Genomic DNA, 25,896 nt, shown 5'->3' with positions numbered 1-25,896 from the left:
ACCCATAAATAAGTCATCAAGGTTCTCGGAAGCTCATGAATCTTTAACTGAAGTATGTGTGGGGACTTACACACTTGCTCCGCGTCATGATACTTTTAAAACTTTCACAAAGACAACTCGGGACAAAAAGCACCTCTGTTTAACAAGATAATTCTTGCTTTCAGTTTTATTTCTATTTTCAACTTCCTATTCTTTTGTCCCGTGACATGGCTCTTCCCCCCCCCCCCTTTGGGGACTCTTTTCTCCTCTTTCTCCCCCCTATTCTGAACTGTTTTACAGCCCTGCTTTGTTACTGGCAGGAAAAAATGTCTGGAGAGCCCGGTCTCTTAAAGAAGAAATAGAAAAGGGAAGACTGGGACTGCAATGTTGCCTATGCATGCAGAACATCCCAATCTGTTTTTGTGCATTGAGTTGGTGAGGGGGCAGCAGGGAGCTTGCACCCAGTCTTAGCTTGGACAATAGGAGGCTGGACAGCTGCACACCCTCAACAAAAGATTCACTCTTCTGTCAACTCTGTTTACTTAGGGTTGCTTCTGACCTCTGTGCTACACTTGTTGCTAATACATATGCTTATCAACCCATTTTAATTGGCTTTCTTCATAAACATTGGCCCCAGCACTTTTTCTGCATGTGTTTCCAAACAACTTAATTGACTTCAGTAATATTCATCTTCTTCGGTTCCACTGCCAAACAACCGGTTTATTTCAGCAGTCTGTGCACATGCCTCCTTGTCCCGTCAAGAACGGGTTTGGCATGGAAAAGGAAGATTTCACCTTCGAAAATTGTTTGTCTTAATGTGATCGTTACCACACTGTGGGGCGGGGGAGGAGGGGATCCTGAAGGAATTAACAAGGGATCTGGATACATTGTGCAGATCGATTATCTATAGATACAGGCATAGATATAGAGAATATGCTATATATTGTGCCCGGGCAAATGTGTATGTGTGTGTGTGGGGGGGGGGGGTGACTGTTTACAGGTAAGGGGTGAGCATTTTAGTCCTGTTTTACGTGTGCTTTTCTTTGTTTGTTTATTAACTACCTAGGTTGGTGCCAACCAAGGAAGCCAGCCATCACCCTGTTGAGTCGATAAAGAGTGCATCTAATTTAGAAAAACAGTTTGCGCAGCCACGCACAGCCACCATGGACTATCACAAACGGGGATCCATAGTTGCCAATCTCCAATGAAATGGAGAGTCGATGGTCCAAAAAGTCCAAAGAAGGGGATCCGAGTTCCTTCTCTTTCCCCCTCCCCCGGAAATGGTCAGATAGATCCAAGAAGGCTCATGCCAGACCTAAGGTTCCTCCAAAGGACCGTCTGAAAGCAGCGGAGTGCAACTCCCAATCCACCAGGGCGTTAGCCACCAGCGTCTGCCTAGGGACTGGCCGAGTAGGAAAGCCGCAGCCTACCTCCTCCCTGCCTCCCCCGGCTGCAGTCCCTCCCTTGCAGGCACAATAAAAAATGTATTGCGTAGTCCTAGCATGGTCCAGCCTTGGAAAGGCAGAGAAGGGCTAGATGTCCCCTGGCCTTCCTTGGTGTTAGCTATGGTTCCAAACATTCCTTACCCTTACTGAGGGTCAGCCAGGCAATGCCAGCCCGTGGTTTGGATCAGAAGGGGAGCCAGGCACTGCCAGCCCCTGGTTTGGATCAGAAGGGGAGCCAGGCACTGCCAGCCCCTGGTTTGGATCAGAAGGGGAGCCAGGCACTGTCAGCCCTTGGTTTGGATCAGAAGGGGAGCCAGGCAATGCCAGCCCGTGGTTTGGACCAGTGGGGCAGCCGGACACTGACAGCCCGTGGATTAGATTCTAGGGGCTGCAAGGCAGTGCCAGCTTGTGGTTGGGAATAGAAGGCAACCCATGGAAAATTTACTGCGCTTAGCATGCATTTTATCAATTAATATTAATTATTCATATTAATAGGATTATTACTATTATTCTTCATTAATTATTGAAGTCAGGTTTGTGGGGGGAAAGCAGCCCTGGATTGTTGTTATGATTGTTTTCTCTGGCTTTTATCACCCTTTGCAGGCATTGTTCACGTTGATTGCCTCGCTTAGATATGATGTTAGGACAGCGCCTCCCTTGAAATGGAAACAGAGGCCCTGAATAAAGAAGGGTGGAAAAAAAAGTACTTTGTAGTCTGCATCGTCCATCTTTAATTCAGAGACGCATCTATACTTCTGGGAGCGCTGCCTTTGATCTCTTTGATTTTTACACCAGATCTGTTATGGACTAAAATTCCTAGGTTTTCCATAGAAACATCTCCATTCCTTCGGGATATTGATGTTTTCTTCTTCCTAGGGGTTATGATATGGTAAATCAGATTCAGAAAAGCATGGACAATGCCAGCATTCATGGGGCTGGGGCTGGGGGGCGGAAGGAGGGGGCTGTAGCCTCTCTCTCTTCTCCCAATGAATCAAAATATTGTTTATTCTGTTGCTCTTTAAACCCAGTCACTTCAGCTGCCTTTCAGCGCCTTCAACTTTGGAAGAGGGGCAGCAGCTAGCAGCTAGCAGCAGCAGGTTGCGTTGCCATGGGGACCCTACTGTATGGCAGTAGCGCCAGGCCCAAAGACAATGCCTTGCAAGGGGCTTGAAAAGTGAGGTTTCTCCCTTTGCCACGCCGCCACTTCCGATGGAGAGAGCATTCTCCTGTCGGGACCCTCATCCTGTCACTAGGACAATGGCTGTTTTCGCCTGCCAATTTTTTTTCTCCCTCCTGCCTTTGATCTATTAAAAAATCAAAAGAACAAAGTCTGGGGAGAAAGGGGGCTTTTGTGTTGATGCACAAGAGAGGCTGTTATAGTGTTGGTCTATTTGTGAGTGTGTGTGTGTGTTGATGCACAAGAGAGACTGTTATAATGTTGGTCTCTGTGTTCGTGTATTGGGGTAAAGAGGTAGGGTAGTTATCCTAGCGTGGGCTCTCCCAAGCCCCACCGACCCCAGGCGTGGCGTGTGCCAAACGCCCCCCTCCCTTTCTCCTCCTCCTCCTCCTCCTCCCCAAGGCAGCCACGAATGAAGGGCAGCGTTGCCCAGCGTTTATCCTCTTTATTGTCCCATCACTCCCTTCATTGCCAAACTCACGTGGCCGGTGAGGCCAGCAGACGTGCAAGGCCGAGTCGGCCGCTAGATGGCGTTGAAGTGGACACCATCCAGCTCCAAGAGACAGGAAGGGGGGAGACGGGCTTATAAGTTATTATTAATCATAATAATATAGCTGAACTGAACTAAATGTATATATCGGTAGAAATAATGGCATTCATGTGAGAGACATATTTTCTGGGTATTTGTAATGTGTGAGGCAGATTTATGAGCTTTTCTAATGATAAATCTGTGTAATCTTCACATGAATAACCATAAACAGAAGTTCCAGGAATCTAGTTTAGCTTTGAAAGCATGATGTTATGAGCTATTAAAATATAGATTTATTGGCTTTTGGGGTCTTTGAAGTGTGATCAATAAAACAAAAAAAGTTGGAGTGTCAATAAAAAATGTGCACATAAATATTTTACATCTCTGTTCTTCTGAAGGGACAAGAGGCCATGCCAAATGAGGGACAGAGGTGAAGCAAACCCAGCTGGGGAACTGGGAGCTCTGGATCACTCTTGGTTTTCTCCAGAAACATGAAACCATTTAGGCCCTTTCCCTTTGCTTTATACACTGAAGAATAAGATCCTCTTGAAAATTAACAAGATCCTTGTTATTGTAATTACTAATTTCTTATATTGTAATTACTAATGTCAGCCAATTTAAACCCTATTTAACCTTATGTATTGCTAGCATTGAAATGTATTATTTCCTTTTCATTAAAATGTCATAAACATCAAAGACGACTGGCAAACTCTTTATCCATTGATTAAAATGACTTTGGACCCTTAGCCATGTGGAAACGGATCCTAATTTGATCTTTCATTACTTTTGTCCTATGAAAACTGGTTTCTAACTTTCTGTGCTTATGAATACATTCCTGTGGGAAAAGAAATAATATACCGGGGACACCTCTGCAAAGGTGATGTACAAGAAATGTATATATATTACTGGTTTCAGAGTAGCAACCGTGTTAGTCTGTATCCGCAAAAAGAAAAGGAGGACTTGTGGCACCTTAGAGACTATCAAATGTATTGGAGCATAAGCTTTTGTGAGCTACAGCTCACTTCATTGGATATAGCTCAGGAAAGCTCATGCTCAAATAAATCTGTTAGTCTCTAAGGTGCCACTAGTCCTCCTTTTCTTTTTATATATATTACTAAGTACTTTTATGTCTATGCTGTCTTTATGTTGCTGTGCAGTAAAATAAAGTATTTTAAAATGTCTTGTTAAAGCCCAAGCAGAATGTTAATAGGTGTGTTGGATCAATGAGCCAGGTTTGCTCTGCTTATTCCGGGTAAATGCCATTCGTTTGTGAACGGAGTTAAATACATTCTTCCTCTGTGTAGCTGCTGCAGGGGCCTCCTGCGCATGGTTTGTGCTGTTTGCGGGAGTCGCTGCAGCCGGCTCAGGACGCTCACAGCCCCAGCTCCTGACCCACATGAAGACCGCCTGAAAACTCCCCTCTTTGTGTAAGTGAAACGCCAAACGAGTATTTCACAATACCTGCGACATCAGGGCGATAGTCAGACCTTTTTCACAGCATATTCTCAAGCCAAAGGCCCAGGCGGTTTGACCAACATTAGAGGAAGCCAGCCTCGGCTTTGGCCAGACAAAGCGAGGGTCTGCACTCTGCAGCTATGAGCAGGTGAGCAATTGCAACCTGAAATGGCTTTATACTTAAGATCATAATAACCTGTTTAAACGATCAAAACACGAGAGAGGGCCCGAACCTTTGCGGTTCTGGGCACACAAGTACCCGGGGGAGGCCTGACTCTCTCTGAATGGATCTCTTTTGAGTATCCTTGTGCATCAATCTCAGTCTCCCTTCTACACGTGACCCAGCAAAATCCTCCCGTGATGCCTCCCCTTCCCGGGATCCCACGCTCTGCGGTGTTGAGCTTTAGGTGCTGGGCTGCTTTGGACCCGATTCTGCCTGCCCCCTCCGCTCCTCACCCCGAAGCCAATGGGAGTTTTGCCACTGGCACCAAGGGGAGCAGGATCAGATCTTTTCTGAACGGCCTTGTGTTTGGGAGCGAAGCCTCGGGGCTGTGTGTGCCTCGCTGGCCCGGAGGACAGTGCCCCTCCGATCATCATCTTCCCGGTGGCCTGGGCTTGGCGGGCAGCAGAGGGAGCCCTGCGGTAACCCTGGCAACATGCCCCGAGGGCGGGGGAGCCAGCAGATTTCCAGGGCACTGGCTACTGCACAGACTTCTCTCCTGTCCCCCAGCCCAGCCCCAGGAACCCTGGTCCCCCCTGCAAGCGCTCCCCAGTGGGATGAGGGCAGGGAAGCAGGACCAGTGCACAGGGTAAAGCCCCCTCCTCCTCCCTTTCCCCTCGGGCGGCTGGGCTTCCCCGCCCTGGGCTGCTGGATTTCCAAAAGTAATTGTTGGGCCGGGGTGGGGGGAGGGTTCGCCATTGTGGGAGGTTTCAAGTGTCAAACGCCCGCACAGGTCTGAGCGTGGGGCTGGGGGGTCTGGGGCTCGGGGCCTTTCAAGGCTCCCCTTACAGACACTCGGTCCCTATACGTAGTTTTAATGCCAGCGTTTGCAGAGCCGCAGCGGTCCGTGCCTAGAAAGGCCCCGAGGTGCCTAGAGAAGCAGCAGCTCCTTGAGAACTTGGGGGGAGGGCTGCGCCCACTCCTCACCCCCAGTTATCCCCAGCTGAAGGTAAAATACGCCTCTCTCCTCCTCCTCCTCCCCCACTCCCTCCCCCGCAGCAATCAGAAACAATGGTGCTAATCTCCTGGCATTTGCGATGGTACAGGGATTCCCACTAAAACAGTCCTAGCAACAGAGGAAGAACCAATACAAGGCACGTGAGAGGCCAGGGACGTAATTAGAACTTCAGCTCTGCACCTTGTGAACAAACATGGCAGGGCGAGTAGCCCGGCCTGACCCGCCTTGCCGTTCCCCGGGGCCCAGAGCGGGTGGGGGGAATGAATGCTGCACCAGGACACAATCAGCAGCCTGCCACGGCACCAGCATGAACTGAAAACAGTGAGCTGAAATGTTCTTGGTGCATATTTTATCTGTCTAATGAGGCTGACCAGAGGAAATCCATCTGGCTATAAATATAGCTTTAGATAACTTGTCATCAAAAGACATTTCATCTTCTCGCCAATGGTCACGATACAGGTTGTATAGGTAGACGACATGACTACAGATGACGAGTGGCCATAATAAAGACACCATGTTTTTCACTCATCCAGGTGACATCATTACTTAATACTGTGTCCCATCATACCACTAAAATATAGGCAAATTGCATCAAATAGGGAATATTTCAAGATCACCAAAACATTTCCTGACGACCCTGAAACGTTTTCATCACATGGTATTGCTAAAGAAAATATTGCGGGGTGATGAGTCAGAGCTATTGTGTCCCATTGTGTGTGTTTCATACGCACACAGACTCAACAAACTGGAAGAAAGAAGAGCCATTGTAATTGGTGGATTCACTGACAGGTTATAGTAAAATATACCACAGATTTCTCTTTGCATTATTTTTAGAACACTTGCTTTGTTCTCATCCATGCTTCATTTATCCATCCATTTTGGCATTCAGTTTATTTCACCAGATGTAGTGTAAAGGGTGTTGAGAAGGAAACCTAAACACCTCCACATCTCAGTTTTTCTTGTCTAGACAGAGGATGGGGGATCCCTATGTATCTAGTTTGCAAACTTCATTTATTACTTACAGACTGGACAAAGTATACTCAAGCTTCCAAGACAACTTCTGGGACATAGCGACTGGACAATATTTCCCAAACATTACAAACTCTCTTTAACTACCAAAAAGAAATCAGCAGGTAATTATAGGCTTGACTGTATAAGTAATAGGCGTGGAAAATCCTAGTTCAACTGTGTGATCAAAGAACCAAAAAGGAACCGTTCTAATGAAAACTTCCTGTACAATAACAACTAATTATAATTAGTGTCTTATTCTAATTAGAGTTACCTGCACATCTTAACTTTGGTCTTTTCTGATACTAATGTGACCTGTGGACAGCAAATTCATTCTTTAAGAGATGAATAGCTAAAAACAAAAACATTTTGAACATTTATTTCATCCGCTAAAACTGGATAACACTAGGCACACTTCTCAAAAACACTTGTTTGTTAGGTAGAATGCACTGTTTGGAAGAACTGACAAATTGTTTAGTGTTGCTGGCCAGGAAATAAACCTTACCTTTATCAAAATGGCTAGAAAATTATCTTTGATATTTAATTTTCTAGCCAAAAATGGTGGATTGTCTATCTTTATTACCTAATAAAGCAGTGTTTGTGAGAAGTATGCAAGATGTAACTCAGTTTTATCAGGTGAAATGAATGGTTCAAGATAAAAAAAATTAATTCCGAAGATGATAAGACTACTATGAAATAAATATATGTCCTGTCCCATAAATATATGGCATAATATAAACGAATCTCCAGCTATCGCTAGACAAAACCGTCTATTATTTATGGGATAGGCCAGGTGTTTATTTCATACTAGTCTTATCTTCAGAATTCGTTTTCTTACCGTGTAAAAAAGTTGTAGTTATTTTCTAGGCCCAAAAGAATATAAACATCTATTGCTGAAATAAACCTTTAGTTGATTCTTGGGTATCAAATGCAGTTATTTTAAAATAATAATTTGCCCCTAAGTTTACAGAACCATCAGTCTGTGCTTTAACCAGCAAATCCCTGTTCAGACTGATTCTAATATAAAATAAAAATCTTAGATAACACTTTGCATAACTGTGTTGCTCGTAAATGACTTGCCTTCCAATAAAAGGTTCACTCTAATGATTAAAGAAAAGGAGTACTTGTGGTACCTTAGAGACTAACCAATTTATTTGAGCATAAGCTTTCCCGTGAGCTACAGCTCAGAAGTGAGCTGTAGCTCACGAAAGCTTATGCTCAAATAAATTGGTTAGTCTCTAAGGTGCCACAAATACTCCTTTTCTTTTTGCGAATACAGACTAACACGGCTGTTACTCTGAAACTCTAATGAATAGTTTTTCTTTCAGATACAATTCTACAAAAGAGCTAATCCGAAACAATTCTGGGTAGTTGCCCATCATGTAATTATATATGTTTTAACTCATTTCCTGGCTGATTTGTTTCTTAACCAAGACATTTTTCCTAATAACTGTTCTATTTTTATTATTAATTATTGTTATTGTTATTATTTTGTTTATTTTGGTCTACTTGAATTCAGAGGATGAACGGTTTCCACTACAACATTGCTTTAAATATCAACTGGCTTTAAAATTCACTCTTTCCTCCTTTAGGGATACATGTTATGTTATTCTAGGTCACTACTGACCTATAAGCCTAAGTGAACATGTGTCCACATCAAAAACAGCCACATAAAAGCAAATAACCTAAGTACCATTTCAGCCTACAGGGAAGGTTGCTTCCTCCAGATGAAGTTGGAGTATTAGCAAGCAGAACATTCGACAGAAACTTAGTATTAGTCCTTATCTTCAAGATAAAGAGAGTCCTTAATAGTTATAGCCTTCAGTATTGAATGTAGGTACGCCTCAAGGGCAAAAATATCTTTCGGGATTGGAGTATGCACTCTAGAGACATCTGTGTGAATAGAACTGAGGTGATGCAATCTATCTAAATAGATTTTTATTTTTTTTTATTTTTTTGCTTACAAATGACTGCTCCTGCACCCCGATGAATTATTTTTTTCAAATAGCATTACTACATTTCAGTAAAGGAGATCATACATACTTGTTGATAAAAAATAGTTACATACGAATTATAATACTGACAACCAGTAGCAGCTGAAAACTTCGTTCCTGTGTTTTGTAACCATACTTTTGCAAGTATGGCTTGTTTCAAAGTTATAATGCCCGCTTCTGCATCTCATTTTGTTTCAACTGCTAAATTAATGACAGATCAAAAATGGGGCTTACAGTATTTTTAATAAGCTGAACTTTTAAAAATGTTCCTAACTAACATGTAGCAGTAAAACAAACCATATTCACTATGCAGCATGTTCAAAAAGTTGAACATTCTTGAAAATCTATCAAAATGTTTGTAAATGCAGCTGGTAAGTGGCAAGTCAATGTACAGCAACTGTTTGCAATATGTTTTGTGCTGTTCATATTGGCCAGCACTGTATGTTATAGACTGGAAGTACAAGCAAGAATTCAGACATTAACGCACTTTGTAAAATGCAGCTGCGACAATACTCTAGTCCAGAGGACAGCTTTATCACACTCCTCCAAATAATAAGGCAGTCTTTCAGACAAAAGCGTACACCTCAGGTGGCACTTTATTAATGAATGACGCTCTGTCTGATAAATATCAACAATGAGTATTTTCTGCGGCTAGTCCCCCCCCGCCCCAATTCCCACCCCCCGCCTCCGACCTAATCGTATTTACATCTGGTGGGGAGTCCTAAGGGTCTGGACATCACCTCGACAGTATTCTAATTTTAAAGAGTGTAACACGCACTCCTTCAACTCGAGCCCAGATCCACAAGAAGTGTCATCTTTTTCAAACTTAAGGTCGATGCCTTGAACTTTGGCCTCCAATGATAAAATTCAAATAGAAAATGCCGGTTCTAACGGCAACATTTTTAGCTTTTATGTTGTTTCTTCCCTTTTAGGTAAAAAAAGGTTCAAAGCATGCAGAATTAACAGAAGTACATAGGTCGAAATAATTTTCAAATACATAGCACACAGCGTATGATCTGTGTTGCCGATGTATTTCTCATGTGCACGATTGCATTCTCACATAATGTATTTGCAGTTTATTTATGCTTACAATCATCAATATTTGGAGCGTATTTTACCTCAGTCCTTTGAATATTTCTGTACTAAAAGTAAACTAATGTTGCAGTTAAAACAGTCACATTCTCTACACGATAGAGTAAGAATCTGTTGATTGCCTTGACCACAAGATTTGTTTTCTGACCTTTTCGTAGATTTAAAAAAAAAAAAAAAAAAAAAAAACCGTCTGTATTCTACATGTTAAACGGTCGTCTCTTTAACCAGCAACTAGCAATCATCAGACATTAATTTATACGGCTTTTACAAATACCTAAGCTATTTAAAATGCTGAACTGGGTTGTGTGTGGCAGGGAACATCTATCTATTGAATAGGCAGTGTCACACGGTAGCATGCTCTCTTGTCAAGGCTGATTGTGTTTTAGGCAAACATTTGAGCAAACATAAAGGCAAAGGTCAAGTACTGTTCAGTTGCAGTGTGTGCTAATTCACCTAGCTAACCAATGGGGCAAAAGTTGCATTTTATGCTCGTACCGCAGACCAAACCATTGAGAAGGGCATTATTATCCGTGAGGTCGCCTGTGATAAATTCCACGACGTTCGACCGAACTACAGTTTGCAACAAAAAGTTCCTCCAGGAGTGGAGTCCTGTGTTGAGGAGTTTAGATTGTCACGTGTACGCTACACTTTACTCTTTACTAGAAAGGACCTTGCAACATAATGGTATATTTCTTTTCTTTTCCTTTGCTTCTAAACCGGCCACTACCGGGTGTTAAATGCGTGGGGCACTAATATTACTTCGTCCGAATGAAATTATGCAGCCCCAGAATAGTAACAGGAATGTGCAATTTGACTCTGTATTGCACGTGTGTGTGTGTGTGTGAGCGTGAGCGTGAGCGAGAGAGACTGAGTGTCTTGCTTTTTGTACCCATTACTCTCCACGTTCTTTCAAGACTATAAATCGATATTTTAAATGTGGAATACTGACATGGTTATTTGAGGCTAATCTGCCTACATCATTTTCCAGCGACCCTCGTGATTTTGATATGGAAAATCAGACCCCCATGCAAGGAAATGCAGATGTATCCAAGTATTGGTGATGGTTGTCAACCTAACAACACACAAGTCTCCCTCCCTCTCCCTCTCTCTCTTAAACCATTCCTGTCTCCTCAGTTCAGCCTCGAGGGCTCGCACTTTGAATCAATAGTCATTTGTTTGAACCAATGGCTGTGCTTCCATATAGGCAACACGTACAGTAGTTTTCATAATAAACCCGAGTTTCACAGTTGTGATCTTAAGCAGCGTCAGGTATGGTGTTTGCACGTGCAATCATCATCATCATCATCTTGGCAGTGAGTCTGCAAAAATTACTCCAGCTAAAATGATTATTAACCCTCCCGAAGGCTAGTGGTAGTCATTATTTGTTGCTTTGTGATATACAGTATATATCACACGACATTACAATCCCATCTTCTAGGGAGTCACTGATGCATTAATTTCGAGTGTAAATAATCTTGATTTTTTTAAATACAATTCCCAAACACAAGAGCAACAACAATTCGGTTAGAAACATAATTTTAAGCATGGAATTAGTTTGTTCTGTGTGAAACTAAATTAAAACTCCTTAGATATAATTTGTTTGCAGTGTAGACTTTCAACTAGCGCCCAGGCACACAACCATAAAACACGTTTAAAAAGTAAACTTACCTCAGCCTGCCAAAGCATTACATTTGGTGCGATTCTTCCTGAGTACTGTAAAAATTTGCTCCTTCAAGACGCTACAGTCAACACGGTGGATACAGTAACAAGAAAAAAGAAAAGAAAAAACAAAGGGCGAGAGATTTTCATATCTTTTAAAAAGTATAATCTGCCTCAAGTGTCTCCTATTTCTTTACAACTCACTGACTACGGCCCTTTAAACACCACCTGGGCAGTTTCACAAGCTTTAAAGTTTTGTGTGTGAGCGTGTGTGCGTGTGTGTGTGTGTGTAAAAAGCATTCAGAGGTATAAAAGTGTTCCCCTGATCCTTGGTGTGGTGTTTTTATATGCACCTCTCATTTCAGTTAACTTTTTAAAGATGAGAAAAGCTGGAAGCTTTCGTTTTCGAGAGACTGTTCTCGTTATTCATCTGTTTAGTCGCCTTAGCCGCACAAAAGCGTATCAGCTGCGTTATGAAAAATGGCCTAAGCCCAGAGAATGTCACAGTGGTCGACTTATTATTTTAGCCCGTCTTAAAAAAAACTCAGGGAAAGTTTGCTTTTGATGAATTCAATAAAAGCGGAGCTGCAACGGAAGAGATTTTAAGCTAAAATCATACAGCATGGGGGCAAAGCTTAAAACAGCCAGATGGCCAAAGGTAGATTGACGCTCCCCGTTTTCAAAACCAAGATGTAGAATTATGCCAGTTGAGCTTCTTAGCTGCATTAATCCCGATCTATCTTTATTTTTCCCCAGTTGAGGTGTTTTGCTTCTTTGGGGGGAGGGAGTTTAAGCTAGCAATATCAACTTATTTCCTACCAGACCCGGAGAATCTATGACTTTGTAAAAAGTCTCTTGGGTTTTGTGTGTTTGTTTGTTTGTTGCAAGGTGTTGCTTTTAATTTACCATCCATTCACCTTCACTTCGATAGAAAGAGCTTTCTTGATCATTAATAAAGATGAAAAGTTGAGAGAGCTGCACTAAGGGGAATCTGAGAACTTCCTTGTAACAACTTCTTATCCTTCTATAATTCTCTAGATACACAAGAAAAATGGCTCAGAGAATCTGTTATCACTCCTTGATTTATTTTTTTTAAATAAACACTCCTTCAGAATCAAAATGTAAAAATCAAATCCTGCCCTCCTTTACAGTGGAACCCCATTGATTTCAGTGGAACCGCAAGTTCATGATTAACTTCAAGAAAGTTGTACTGACTGTAAGTGATGGCGGAGTTTTGTCCCCTTGTATTTAAAATTGTGTCACCTGCTTTGATAACAGAATGAAGCTTTTGATGCCCTTCGTCTCCTGGAAATGCCTGCATCCAGGCGTTGTTTTTTGCAGAGATAGGAGAGTAATTGACTACACAACTAACAATGCAAGAATAAAACAAAGTTGTTCACAATTCTGTCTTTCTTTGTGATTTCTTTACCTCATGTCTGTAATAAATGTATTCATGTTACTGAAAACAATTAATAGTGGTTCATAATAAGGGGAAACTAAGGAAACCTGCAGCAGGGTAACGTGGTAGGGAAGGCTAATGACCTTCACCTCTGCCCTCTTCTTCCAGTGATTCTACACTGAGTGAGTCTGCGAATCTCCACTCAATTGTTGCTGGTAATTTGGCGCAATCTGACACGTTTAGCCACCGGGAAGGACAGCTCAGAGCTAGGTGAAGATATGAAACACTTCTCACCCAAGGTCAAGGACTCGGCATCGATAGGTCAGATTTAGCTAAGCCTGTGGCGAGGCACCTAACGCCCCTGAGGTTTCTGTTGAGAATACTCTGCCAATCACACTAAGTGCCACGCTGTAGTGTTTAGCTGAATAAATAGTTCACAAACGACACAAGTAAAACGGTGTCTAACATGCAACTATAATAACCCCAGCCTGTCTAGTAGGACATGTTACAACAAATGTTCCATTTCTTAACTACATTCAAGTTATAGTCACCTGTGTCTAGACGAATACAGTGTTTTCACCACCTCTAAACCAATTCCTGCAGATCCTGTTTGGCAGCATAAAGGACAGTGCAGTCATTTTAAATGATAACACAGAGGGTTTGTGTTCCATAAAGAAAATCATGTGATTTGATTTCTTGTCAATATCTCCATCTACCAATTAATGCCACCTAAAGGATGCTTGCCCCACCCCGACAAAATTTGCAACACGTCTTTGCATTTTCGTTCAATCCATGTTTTGTTGGTTTGTTATCTTTTATCTGAGATGTCTGTTGGTATGTGTGTGTGTGTGATGCACACAATGTTTTCCTTTAAAAAAATAAAGCCTTTCAGTTTTATTAGTTATTCATTAAAGTGATCCGTATCAGTCAGGTAGATATTATTGAAAAAGAAAAGTGAAGCTGGATAGTTTGACTGTTTCCATGAAATCGGATCTTCTCCTCTTCTAGTAATAGTTTTAATCTTACATTCACTTAACTTTGAAAACCATGAAACGAAAAAGAGTAAGAAATATCGGGGGTCGCGTTTGAAAGATTGGGATAAGTTAATGGGAAGGGGTGGGTGTCAGTTGCTCACTGTCACACAATCAATATGTGAGGAAGAAGGAACTCACTTTACGCGTTCCTAATGGCTAATACCCGGACTATGGGGGACTTGCTCCTTAATAGTTGTTCTAAATAATAATGAAAGTGATTATGATGATCTGAAAGAGGAATCACTGTGCAATGATTATTCGTGAGGGTGTTTTACTAGAAAAAGTTTGGAACTCAGAGTGAATAAAAGTGTCTGGCGGGAAGGAACAAAATGTGAAAACTCATCTCCGGTGTAATCAGAACGTCCTGTCCCTTTGGAGCACACCTAGCCCAGCCCCCAGGTGAAATCCTGGAAACAAGTTGCCATTCGGAATAATAAGCATGCACGTTCGCTGTGATTAATGTTAAGTATATCTGGATGCTGCTACAAACACGTTTTCTTCCTTTACAGCCGATGCTGAGTCTAATCATTGTTTTTCTTCATTCTGCAGCTGTACCTTATTTAATGATCTGTTGGTAAGAAATTCAGTGTAAACTTCGTTACCTATTGTACAGCCTAGTCCAGAAATGTTTGGGGAATCAGTATAACGAGAGACGCAACGATGCTGGGAATTCACGTTCCTTTGCTAATGGACTATGTTTTCCAAAAGCCGATTATATTTAACAAAAATTAATTGGAGTGAACAGAGAGGTCCATTTTCAGGTTCTCAGGAAACATCAGTTAGCTCAGATCGCGAGAAGTTTAGAAAACTTCGTAAGGTAGTTAAATAAATCCAAATGAATAGCTGTCTTCCCGAAAATAATATCTGTTTAATTCTGAATGGCATTCTAGAAAATGTGTATTTATAGAGAGCCCTCCAGGTGAATAAAATCCTAACACACACACACATACACACAACTATTACAGACTCCCAGACGTAGATACGTATGCACATTTATTAAGTAAAACTGCGACTTTCTTATGCAAACGATAAGTACAATAGTCTAGTAATGGAGTGGAAGTAAGGAGAGGAGGTTCCACCCCACACTCAGCCGCATATTACCTTGGTCAAGTCACCTAATTTCGCTGTGTCCCCATTTAATGATCTAGAACAGTGGGCTAATAATGCTACCAACTTGTGCATAGATCTTTGAGATCCTGTCTTGAGAGGTGCTGTAATAAAAGCAAAGTGCCAATACTGGATTGAAATCTGAATTGCTCGCTCAGTCCTTACTCAGTCGAAGTTCTCTTTATAGTCAGAAGGAGTCTTATCCAAGTAGCAACCAAAGGATTGCAGAATAATGAATTATTTTCATTGTGGTTCGAAGGGATTATTGATACCTTAAAGGCACAAGTTACTGATCCTTCTCAAAATCATGGTTTTGTATATAATTCCTTCATTTTCCCTGTTACTTTTAAAAAGAGTATCTTCTAACCGACAATATCAACAAGGCTTTTTCAACTTCTACAGTAAGTCAGACGTATATGTTATTTTAGGGTTGCACATAATGTGTTATTTATATTTAAAGTCGTTTTCTTAGATGTCTTTAGGTACCTTAAGGTTCAGGAGTTACAGTATAGTTACAACTTCAGTATGGTTACTCTATCAAATTTGTTAATCTACACCTTTTTGGGGACGTCTGCTTACATGGGAACAAAGGCAAACAGAATTTGATCAAATTCATGCTTATGTAAAATAATAGAATGTAAAATAATAATCCTTGATCAATATTTGTCTTCTTTGTTTAAAAGTATGTTAAAAATATCCTCGCTCATTTAGCACGTCACCAACCTTAAAAGTGCTCAGATATCTTTTTTGTGATCTCTAGTGCTAAGGACTCACCATAATATTGGGCCCAATCCTATAATCCTTACGGAGTCAAAACTCCCTAGAGGAGTTTTTATTTAGTCAGGACTGTAATAGGTAGTGTCCATTGTAATGATCTTTTCACCAAAGATTACATAGTGCCTGCGAGAGACTTATGGGGCTGGGGGGCGGCGGGGGATCCAAGCTCCGCTCCAGCTATGTGGAAGCTCTGACTTGTAGTTTTTATTCCCTATACTGCAAATGTCAGTAACATGCAACTTTAGTGCTCTGCAGTTAATAATTTTGCCCGAGGTCTATTACTAGCATTAATTGTCCCAATAAATTGAGATATAGTGTGCATAATGCAATGTAACAATATGGTTATATTCCACGTGTATGACTTAATTAAGCTATCTGCAGCCTGATGCTGCAAGTCAACGGGTGTGCAAGTGGATTAACAATGTACTGTTCTTGTATCCTCAGGATGGTGCATAATTACTTTACTGACAGTACATATCAATTTTTGATGATTGCAGAACACATGCTCACTTTACCAACAAGCGCTTTAATAACTCTCCATTGTGTTTTTAAAAAGCGTTGTTTGGAAATATTTGGAAGTCTCTGCAAACAGTTTTATAGGTTCTTAGTGTGTTCTTCAATGGGTCGAGGTTTATACCGGATGTACGTTTCATAAAGCGCAGTGATTAACACACAGTCCATGCCCCAGACTGAGAGTTTGGAGTTCCCTGATGCCATTAAACTCCCACCCCATCTTCGATCTGCAGAGCTGTCAACTCTGCTTGAGGGAGTGGATTTGATCCCGCTCACTATTTTTGACACAACGTATGTTCACGCAGGAAGATATGGGTCACTTGAAGACCAATACGGAATTAATAATTGAATGGGGGAGGTGTTCACTGGATTTCAACCCAGTCAGTGAACTGAGATCTGGGCATCACACGAAGGAGAAGTGTCCGAAGAAGAAGGCCCCCTTGATCTCCCTGGTGGGTGGAATCCTGGAGTGGATATGGTGTCCAGACACATGCTCCTGAAATTTGCAAACTGAGTAATAGAAATTACAAAACTCGATTACGACAACTCTGACAGGACTCGTTGGCGAATTCAATGTCTTTGTTAAAAGTAAGATGGCGCCAGAACCGACTCTCCCACCGTGCTGGCTCACAAAGTTTGCCTCTGTTAGGTATGATTTACTGTTTGCATCGGAAGCCAAAGGTAGACCTTGATGATCAAGTGACCTTTCTGCAGTGAACGTAATTTGTCATCCATAATTTTATTGGAAAGATAGGTAGTCATCCATCAGAATGTATTCAACTGCATTAAACGTTTACATAGGGAAGCTTGTTAAGGTCTTATGCTCAGAAGCTTCTGCAGTAATGCTAATGTTTTAGAGAATCAAAATCCATCTAGTTTAAAGAGCACCATTTTCTCATGCTAAGCCCATTAAATAAAATTATTCTAAATCTTTTCACCAGGTCCTTGGTTAGTATAAGAGCAGCAAGAGACTGAATAAGGTCAACTAGGTTTGGGTGAGTTCTACTTATTTGCCCGTCTCGGAGTCTATTAGAAGTGGAATCATTGTGGTTTCCGTAGTTCAGAAGGTTATTTAAAAACTTAGCTGAATAATGTTTTCTGGGAGTGATTTTCCAAAACCCTCAACAAGTCGGATAGTTCTATTTATTAGAGTAGATTGTAGTTATAAATCACATTGCAATAACTGTAAATCATGCATGACAATGGCTGCCCAGGTAAAATGTTTTAAAGCCCTTTTAGGGTAGAGATCATGAAATAAATCAATAAAAAAATATGTCCCAGTCAGCTTTTCAACAGAACACTAAGTTCACTCTTAAAATGTAGAGATGATAGTGTTCCTGTTTAAAGTGTCCTGGAAAAAAAAGTCGATTTGTTCTTGTACCTGAAGCAGGTGATGTTTATGCAGAGACATCTGAATGACAGCAGGAGTGAAGGACAAATCTAATAAAGCCTAATAAACCGTGAGAGTCTAAATGTCATTAAACTTACAAAGATGAGACTCCAAATCACCAAAAAGGTAAATGTCTTCATTAGTCTGATCTCTGAAGACTGTCGAACATTTCATTAATTTATAATTTATGATTGTTTGACAAATATTGAAAAGTATGTAAATATGAGAGGGATAATGTCTTTTCTGCGGGAGATGAGGAAATGACCCAAACTGTACGTGCCTGCTAGATTACACACGAGGTTCCATCTATCTGTTATCAAACTGTGCTTTCCCTTAATACAACATATTGTGCAACTGACAAGTGAAATAGTGCAGATAAACCAATGGTTTAAAACGTAATAAAGACAACAGCCATTTGCATTTTTTACATTTTATTACAAAGGTAATTTACTATGACACATTTCTGAAAGTAATTTATGAAAACATTTTAAAGCAATTATATAATGTATACAGCACTTGGAGGCACAAAAAGTCAGATAAATAATAGCATTATGGATCTTCAGAGACTTTCTGTGGCTCGCACAGGAAAAAAATATTTCGAAAAGAATATTTTACAGGGAAAAGGAGCAGCAGTAAAATATAAAAGCATAGAAATGAAATGCAGAATGATGTAATAAAGAGGAAATGTTACACTACTTCGGACTGGAAGTGCAGCATTATATATCCAAGGAAACAATTTCGTCTTTTCCAGATGACTGAAATCAGCTAATAGCGGTTTTTCCTGAACGCTACAGGCAGGTTGGGTATTTTTTTAAGAGGAGAGGCTTTTTGTAATCAATTTTTAATATAAATCACATTTTGTGGGCCACAACTTACCCTGCATGACTTCAGCGGGACCACTGAAGTGAGTTAGGGAAGCAGGACTTGACCCAGTTAGTTCACTCCCTTTCTGTCCCTCTGAGGAAGACTGTAAACATTACTGTATTAATGGGGGAGGAGGAAGAATATGGACCCCGTAATCCTTACTTGGGGATTATTCCCAGTAAAAATGTTCCCTCGTCTTGACAGGGCCTGTGTATGTGTATTAGGGATGAGAAGTGGAAATTTCAATGGGAATTGTGCTTGAGCAAGGACTGGATGATCCTACCACCACCATTTCGCTCTTTCTATTACTTCATGAAAAATATTAGGGATATTTCCACACTCTACCCCTCCCCCTCTGCAATTAAAGGCTTATCCTGCCCCATTGAAGTCAATGGGAGTTTTGACATTGATTTCAAGAGGAGTAGAATTGGGCCTTCAGCCAGAATGCAGTAATATTCATTAATCGTGAAAGTAGTATATATTTTTTTCTGATTTGGCCTGTTAAATTATCTGTGTGATACTTATATCATCGTTATTTTACAGTTTAGCAAACAATAGATTTTTGCTCGTTATCATTAAAAACAACAGAAGACACAGAAACATCGAAAGATCGGGATCAAGGATTAATATTTTCTTCCAACAAACGTTATGGCTCCAGGCTTGGCTTTTTCCCCCAAAACCTTGAACAAGAAATTGTAACATTATCAGTAAAGATTTGAAAACATATCGCATGAAACTTTATGTCGTATATTCAAAGGCATCCAATAAACAATAATTTATGAAGCTAAATTTTGTAAAAGATTCTAGCATTCCACAGAACATCTTACGTGGGTTTTTTTCCCCTTCTATTTGCATAAAGAGTGCCCTTTTGACAAATGCAGCTATAACAAGCTTGTAAAATAAAACAGAAATCTCAACTATTTCTCAGATCTATAAGGTTGTTTTATTCCAAAATCTTGCAAATATTTCAGTAGTGCGTGTTAGAAGTTTCACTGAAAGACCCCTGGCAGAGTTGATTACCAACTGTGAGACTCACTGCCACAAACCCTTTTCACCAGACATATTAAATCTCTTACCCTAAGAAAACAGGCACTTGTCACAATTGAAATCCGATTTATGGGATAGCAGTATGTAGCAGTTTAGGGAACCTTATATTTTACCTCTGAGTCCTTCTAACTGTAAATATCTAGCACGTCTTTCTCCCAGAGGTCTTATAAAAACTTTAATAACTGAAGTGATTTCAAAGTTTATAAGGGCTGCCTTCCAAAGAAGTATGTCTGCATGTTTGCACTGCTAAACTGCCATCCAACTTCAGAATTCCAGGAGGGGGGAAAAAAACTATTGACATTTCTTGTCCATTTTTCGTGAATTGATATTTCAAAGGAATAGTCAGCAGGTGATTCCACTTTTACCTCACTGTTGTACACTTTTCCTTATGGCAATATAAATATTAGAAATGAAGAAAGCTGGAATGGTCCCAATGCACATACACTCCGTTCCTCTGGGAAACTGGGGCATAACGGGGAAAAGATGAAGCTGGCATGTACTTTCAGTTATTTTAGCAACCCGACCCTAAACAAATTCCAGTTGAGGTTAGTTGTTTTTCTGTAGCCCAAAATTCGGAAGGGTCGATGCTGCTGTAGGAAGGCCAGGACTTGACCGTATTTATACAGAGGGACAGTTGTATCACTGACTGGTCCATCCTCTGAAAAATATATGGTTGCATTCAGACCAATATTTATTTATTTACTTTATTTGATGAACAACACCCCCACCGCCTTGAGGACCTCCTAGAAGAAACTTTACCTTAGGTTTCCTTAACATTTTGAAGTCATTTCAATAAACAAACAAACCTCACAAATCTCATCACAAAATTGGGTCGTTGTCTATAGCCTGATAAACAGTGCATTATTTTCAATCACAGCCTGGAGTGAGCCCTCACCTTTTCCTGTAATGGAATTCGTATGTAATGTTTATTCTCTCATATTACACACACATATTCTCATATTATCACCTAAAGGTCTTTTTGGGTGCAGTCCTTCAATGGCACATTTGTGAATTTGTGGGTTAACAGCTGTCAACAGTTGAAAAGTGGCAAAAAGTTGCATTTACTTTAAAGTCCTACGAAAGTGATGAAAGAAGAAAAGGGGAGGCAAGGAAGAAAAAATTCATTGTCATGACAATTGATAGTTTCTGAAATTCACAAGTTAGTAACGTCTAATTAAGGTTAAAAAAATGCTTCTGATGTGTCAACTCTAGTGGGCAAACCAATCGATTAGTAATAAATGGGGACAATGAAAGGGCTCCATTGTTTTCTGTTAAGCAATTCATAAGTGACCCCGTTTATATCTGAAGAGCCATGTTTTGATGACTTATAGTATATGCAAAAACAAACTTTCCCGCGGTGTTTTGGGGTTGGGGTGTCTCTGTGTGTGTGTGTGTGTGTGTGATGCTTTTCTTTCCAAATAGCCAGATGATTTTAAAAAGAAAAACACAGAGAAATGATAAATCGTGTCGCATAGCTAATGGCTGCAGGGCGCGTTTACCAATTCATAATCATTTATTCTTGGTGATGTATGACCCTTACTCTTAAATCTCAAAAGCTTCTATTTGAAGGTGTAAATAGCTTCCCCCCTCCTTGCAGTAAACCTTACTGCATTAGCAGTGATTGATCTGCTGTACAATTCGTCCCAGAGTGCTATTTTAGAGGGGGAACACTGGCTTTTGGAGATTAACTGGGGAGTCTGTTACATATTAATGAACCTAGGAGATATACTAACGTTTTGGTAATTTAGTTATTTGTGTCTATAGCTTTCGTCGTTATTTTCTCTTAGACCCCCGCGGTTGTTACACATCGAATTAAAAAGTGGTCCTTTAGCATCATTTTTTCAGTGGCAACTAAACGCCATTTAATGTGAAAAACAAATGTTGACTTGTCTCTTGAAGGAAGTGTGTTCTTGGCAAGACATCAAAGTGTTTTAAACTGTATTAGAAGATTTTGTTAGTTTGTTACCCGGAGCCCACGGTAATGTAATAAGATAACCTCTTGGTGTTTGAGAAAACCCATCGGAAAGGGGGGAAATGGTATTATGATGCGCTGGCTGCAAATATGCCTAAATTTACTTGGGATTATAGTTCTATCAGAAATGCGATGGCAGCTGTTGGCTAGGATTAAAAAGTTGATTAATGTGCTAATTAATAATAATCGATAGATGCACTAATACTCTCCCTGCAACTCATATGTTAGAATTAGGAGTGAAAAACTTCTAGCTCACCCTCTAAGGTATATCATACAAAGAAGTCAGTTTAATCTGAGTTCTGTTAAACCATTGCTTTTTATGAGGCACATAGATAAAATGCATCATCTTTCCTTGGGAATGTTTGACTGTGGTATATCAGATACAGAACACACTGCACGTGTTCAGGTTTAAATTGCACAAGGCTGAAGCTGTGGTTTGCTGTAGCAATATAGAAAGAACAAACGTGCAAGAAAAAATATTGTTAAGGTCCAGAAATTAACCCCGCCTATCCCTCAGGCCCCCTTCCCATTCTTAGTTCAATAGCAGAGCAATGTCCAACTCCTACGTGGAAAAATATGGGCTTCTAGAAAATTTGCTGGAATTTTAGAAATTATGAGGTTCTGCTTCCCATCAACTTTTACAAAATAGAGTTAATTATATTCGAAGGCCATTAATAGAGACTGCTCCGATATTAATTAATTCCAACAAAAAACACCACTCTATAAAACAGGTTTTGCCCTGATGTGACTTATGAATACAAAAAAAGCCTGACGTTCCCGCAGTTATAACAGGTAGGTTAAAATACCGTGTATGCCTAATATGTACAAGATTGACACGTTTTATACCCCATTTATTGCTGATGCACAAATATTTAAACGCAGCTCCCCAGAGACGTCTGTTGAGAGCAGGGAACAGCTACAAAAGTCAAATACAAATGGCCTTATTTTTAATCGAAGCAGATATGTTTATCTCCGAGTATTATGTCAAAAAGTTAAGCATTTGTTTAGAACAAACTCAAGAAGCAACAGTCTTCGCAAGAACATTTTCTGAAGAACAAGTGATCATGGGCTACTTGGCCAGTTGGCTAGGAAGGACCTTTTGTTTTCTTGGGCGATTTATGTTCTTTATAAATATGTGGTTTGGAAAATAAAAAGAGACTTGAAAACGTTGTTACAATGAAAAAGGACAAATTAGAAGACATTTTCCGTGATCAAAGGAGGAAGAGAAGCGAGTATGGGTATTCAAAAAGCTTGACTTATTCAGACAACTCCTTTGGAACAGAAGGGCAACAAGCGTGTCTTACATTGAAAAGGCGCCTCTATTCAGAGTGCAGGTGCGAAGTGGTGTGGCACATTCTGCCACATTATGTAAAGGTTGTTGGAGATTAGTGTTCAGACTTAATAACTAAAGCGCTTGATTCACATTGGAAAAAAGCCTCCTCATCCGTGAAAGCAAAATAATTTAACGCGTGATCATTTCGAGTGCTGCTGATATCCTAATACTTGCATTGTTCTCTGCAAAGTACTAGAGGAGAGAGGGTTGATTCTTTGGGAACCTATCATTTACAGCCACTGAACTCTGCTCAGAACTGGAGGTCTGGAGGGAAGATAAAAGAGGGACATAAGAGAAAAGTTGCACATTTGAATAAAGAAAACACTATAAATGTGGCACACACACACACACGCACACACACTTTCTCCTTCTCCCTATCTGCACACAGTGTAATCTGTCAGGAAGGTTGGTGCTAGCAAGGATTTGGATTGAAATCCAGACTCTTAAGAAAAGAATCCTTCCACTCCAACTTAACAATTAGTCATATTTATGTAAATGTCATTAGTTAATGCAACTTTCCATAAAAAGATAATCAGGCAAGAGCAGTGCATAGGTATTACCTTAAATGCATTGGCTGTTTGTTTCATTCATATGTTAATACACGTGATGCAGCAAACTCTGTGCCAGGGAGGGGGAGGGGGGAAGAAAATAAATTAAAAAAAAACAAACAAACAAAAGAAAACCCCGAAAAACCACAAAGGTCTAAGTTTTTATTGTGACATCAAGTGTTGTTATACATATTGGTGGTTTGGATTTCCCTCTTAGTCTAGCAGCCAGTTAGCCTTGCTGGATTGTTATTCCACAAAGTTTTTCTTCTTGTAGGTATTAATTTTAAACATTAAAATCTTATGATCTGCCAAAAATTTCATGAATGAGTGTGACCCTTTGGTATACAAATATGCTGAACACCCATTTCAGAACTATCAGAGATAAAGTATCGTTTAATAGGGTACGTATCAATAATAATTGCAATACCTTCCCCGCCCCCCTTTTAATATAAGCATTTTATGGGCATTTCCATAAATTCTATATAAGAATAAAGGCTATAATGGGAACAAGGTGAGAAAGCTGTTAACCATTGTTTCATGAAGAAAAGGTCGTAAGTCAGGCAATTGGTGTCTGACCTGTCAGGATAAGGTATAAAGGCTTTATTCATGCAGTCGCTCACAATTTTCTCAGCTCTCACAAAAGTGTTTTTATGATTCTGTTTTCTTACCTCGTTCCTTAATTAAAAAGCTGAATGATTAAAATAGCACCTGCATAATGTCTGGACGACTGCTGCATACTAATTCAAGGGTCTTTACATCTAGTAATTATAACATAAAATCAGAGATTGAATAAAACAGAAGGATTTTGCCCCTAAAGCCCTGCTAATCCCCTTTTAAAAGAGTCTGCTGAAATAATTCAGAACAGTTTCCGGAAGTTGGATTATCGACTCTTTTTTGACTATTTACAATGAAATGATATTTCACACTTAAAGGAGTCTCTGTATTTCTACAACATTTTTTTAAGTTGTCCTGTTTTTTGGACAATAAAAATCAACTGACTCTTGGTTCTTTTCGTACCTAATGTTTTTTCAGCAATTTTTGCTAGTGAGCCTCAATTTTACCAACTATTTGAAAAAGACTGAAACAGCCTCAGATGTAGAGAACAAAAATTTCCTTTGTGAAACTCCAGATATAACCATTTTATTTAACACTTCAGTACTCAAGCCTTCCCATAATTACATGATATAACACAATTCAAGTGGGTCACTCTATCTTTAAAAAATTAACAAAAAGCAACATTTGTGATAAAAGCTAACAAAAAACACGTTAAGAAGCTAGATGTTTTAATACAGAGAGTTTTCATTTCTTCTCTAATGCCTTTATAGTGAACATAGAAACATATAGTTCAAACAAATACTGAAACTGTATGACTGATCAAAAGTTGTAAAGTATTTTGACTTTCACAAACATTGTTTTTAACCTGTCAGAGCTGTCAGGTATATAAAATCGGATCTATAGGTTGTCATTTTATAAGGACTGGCGCCTAGAAAGGCAGTCAAACGTCAGTGGAATGTTGGAATATAATCAGGATGTGTTGTTAACCATTAATTACTACATACACGGAAATTGTTGTTTAGAGATTGTGCTAAATTCTTACATGGCTTATTTTAGAAACAAATGTTTACCTAGCGAAGCATATATGATGGATTCAGTTTTTATATGTTACTAGACTGATCGCACTTTTTTTAGCTTTGCTAAGCCCATACTCCATAATTATAACTTTTAGAGTCAATGTACAGTGCACATTAGAAATAAAATGGTCCAAAACAATAATGTGACTTAATAATGGCATAATCTTGTTGGTAATAGTTGCATTAAAATAACCTGAAGTTGGTACATTTTTACTAAAAATGTTGCTTCATAAAAAGAGGAAATACACTAGAAATGTATTTTAATACAAGTAATGAGGATTGTCCCAATTAAAGTAAAACCTGTCTGAAGCTAATATTTACTTTTCCAATAGCTTACTCCAAATTTACAGTAGATAAATATTGCTGGCTAATACAAACAAGAGGTGCAAGATCACTTCCTGACACAGATTTAGCTTTAAGCGTCTAAGAGATTGAAACAATTCAGTCATGCACCAAAACTGTTTCCATAAACTGTTGCCATAATGCATACACTCCTTAGGTAACGTGTTGTTATCACTGTGAATATTGTCCTTCTAGTTTAATTCCGCAAAGCTTTTAAACCATCCACAAGAAAAAACTACCAAAGTTTCATTCAACTATAGAAACTGGGACTTTTGACTAAAAGCTTTAATTGGTTAACAGGCCCCATTATCATCATGAGAACAATGTGCTTTTGTTGGGTCTTTAAATATGTTTAGACTTTAGAAACATATAGTCTTCTTTCTTGTTCATTTATTTTAATGCACTTTAATTTGTACCCCAGGT

The 25,896-nt window shown here is 39.8% G+C and overlaps 1 protein-coding gene and 1 long non-coding RNA gene across 7 annotated transcripts in view; both read right to left on the bottom strand.

Moving 5' to 3' along the window:
- LOC140917282 (uncharacterized) overlaps positions 1 to 12,254 on the bottom strand; it is a 219,342-nt gene extending 207,088 nt beyond the window's left edge. For all 6 annotated transcript variants that reach the window (XR_012160779.1, XR_012160777.1, XR_012160780.1 and 3 more), the window contains exon 1: positions 11,526 to 12,254. This is a non-coding gene — a long non-coding RNA (uncharacterized lncRNA). The remainder of the gene's footprint in view (positions 1 to 11,525) is intronic.
- Positions 12,255 to 18,251: 5,997 nt separating this feature from the next.
- The window catches only part of ZIC4 (Zic family member 4), a 33,099-nt gene continuing 25,454 nt past the window's right edge, over positions 18,252 to 25,896 (bottom strand). The window contains exon 4 of the transcript XR_012160774.1: positions 18,252 to 19,280. The gene's annotated coding sequence lies outside the window, so the exon portion shown is untranslated. The remainder of the gene's footprint in view (positions 19,281 to 25,896) is intronic.

This window comes from Lepidochelys kempii, chromosome 9, assembly GCF_965140265.1.
Source record: "Lepidochelys kempii isolate rLepKem1 chromosome 9, rLepKem1.hap2, whole genome shotgun sequence".
In the NCBI taxonomy this organism is placed as follows: Eukaryota; Metazoa; Chordata; order Testudines; family Cheloniidae; genus Lepidochelys; species Lepidochelys kempii.
Note: the sequence above shows the minus strand (reverse complement) of the source record. Positions and strands in the feature narration are given on the sequence as shown.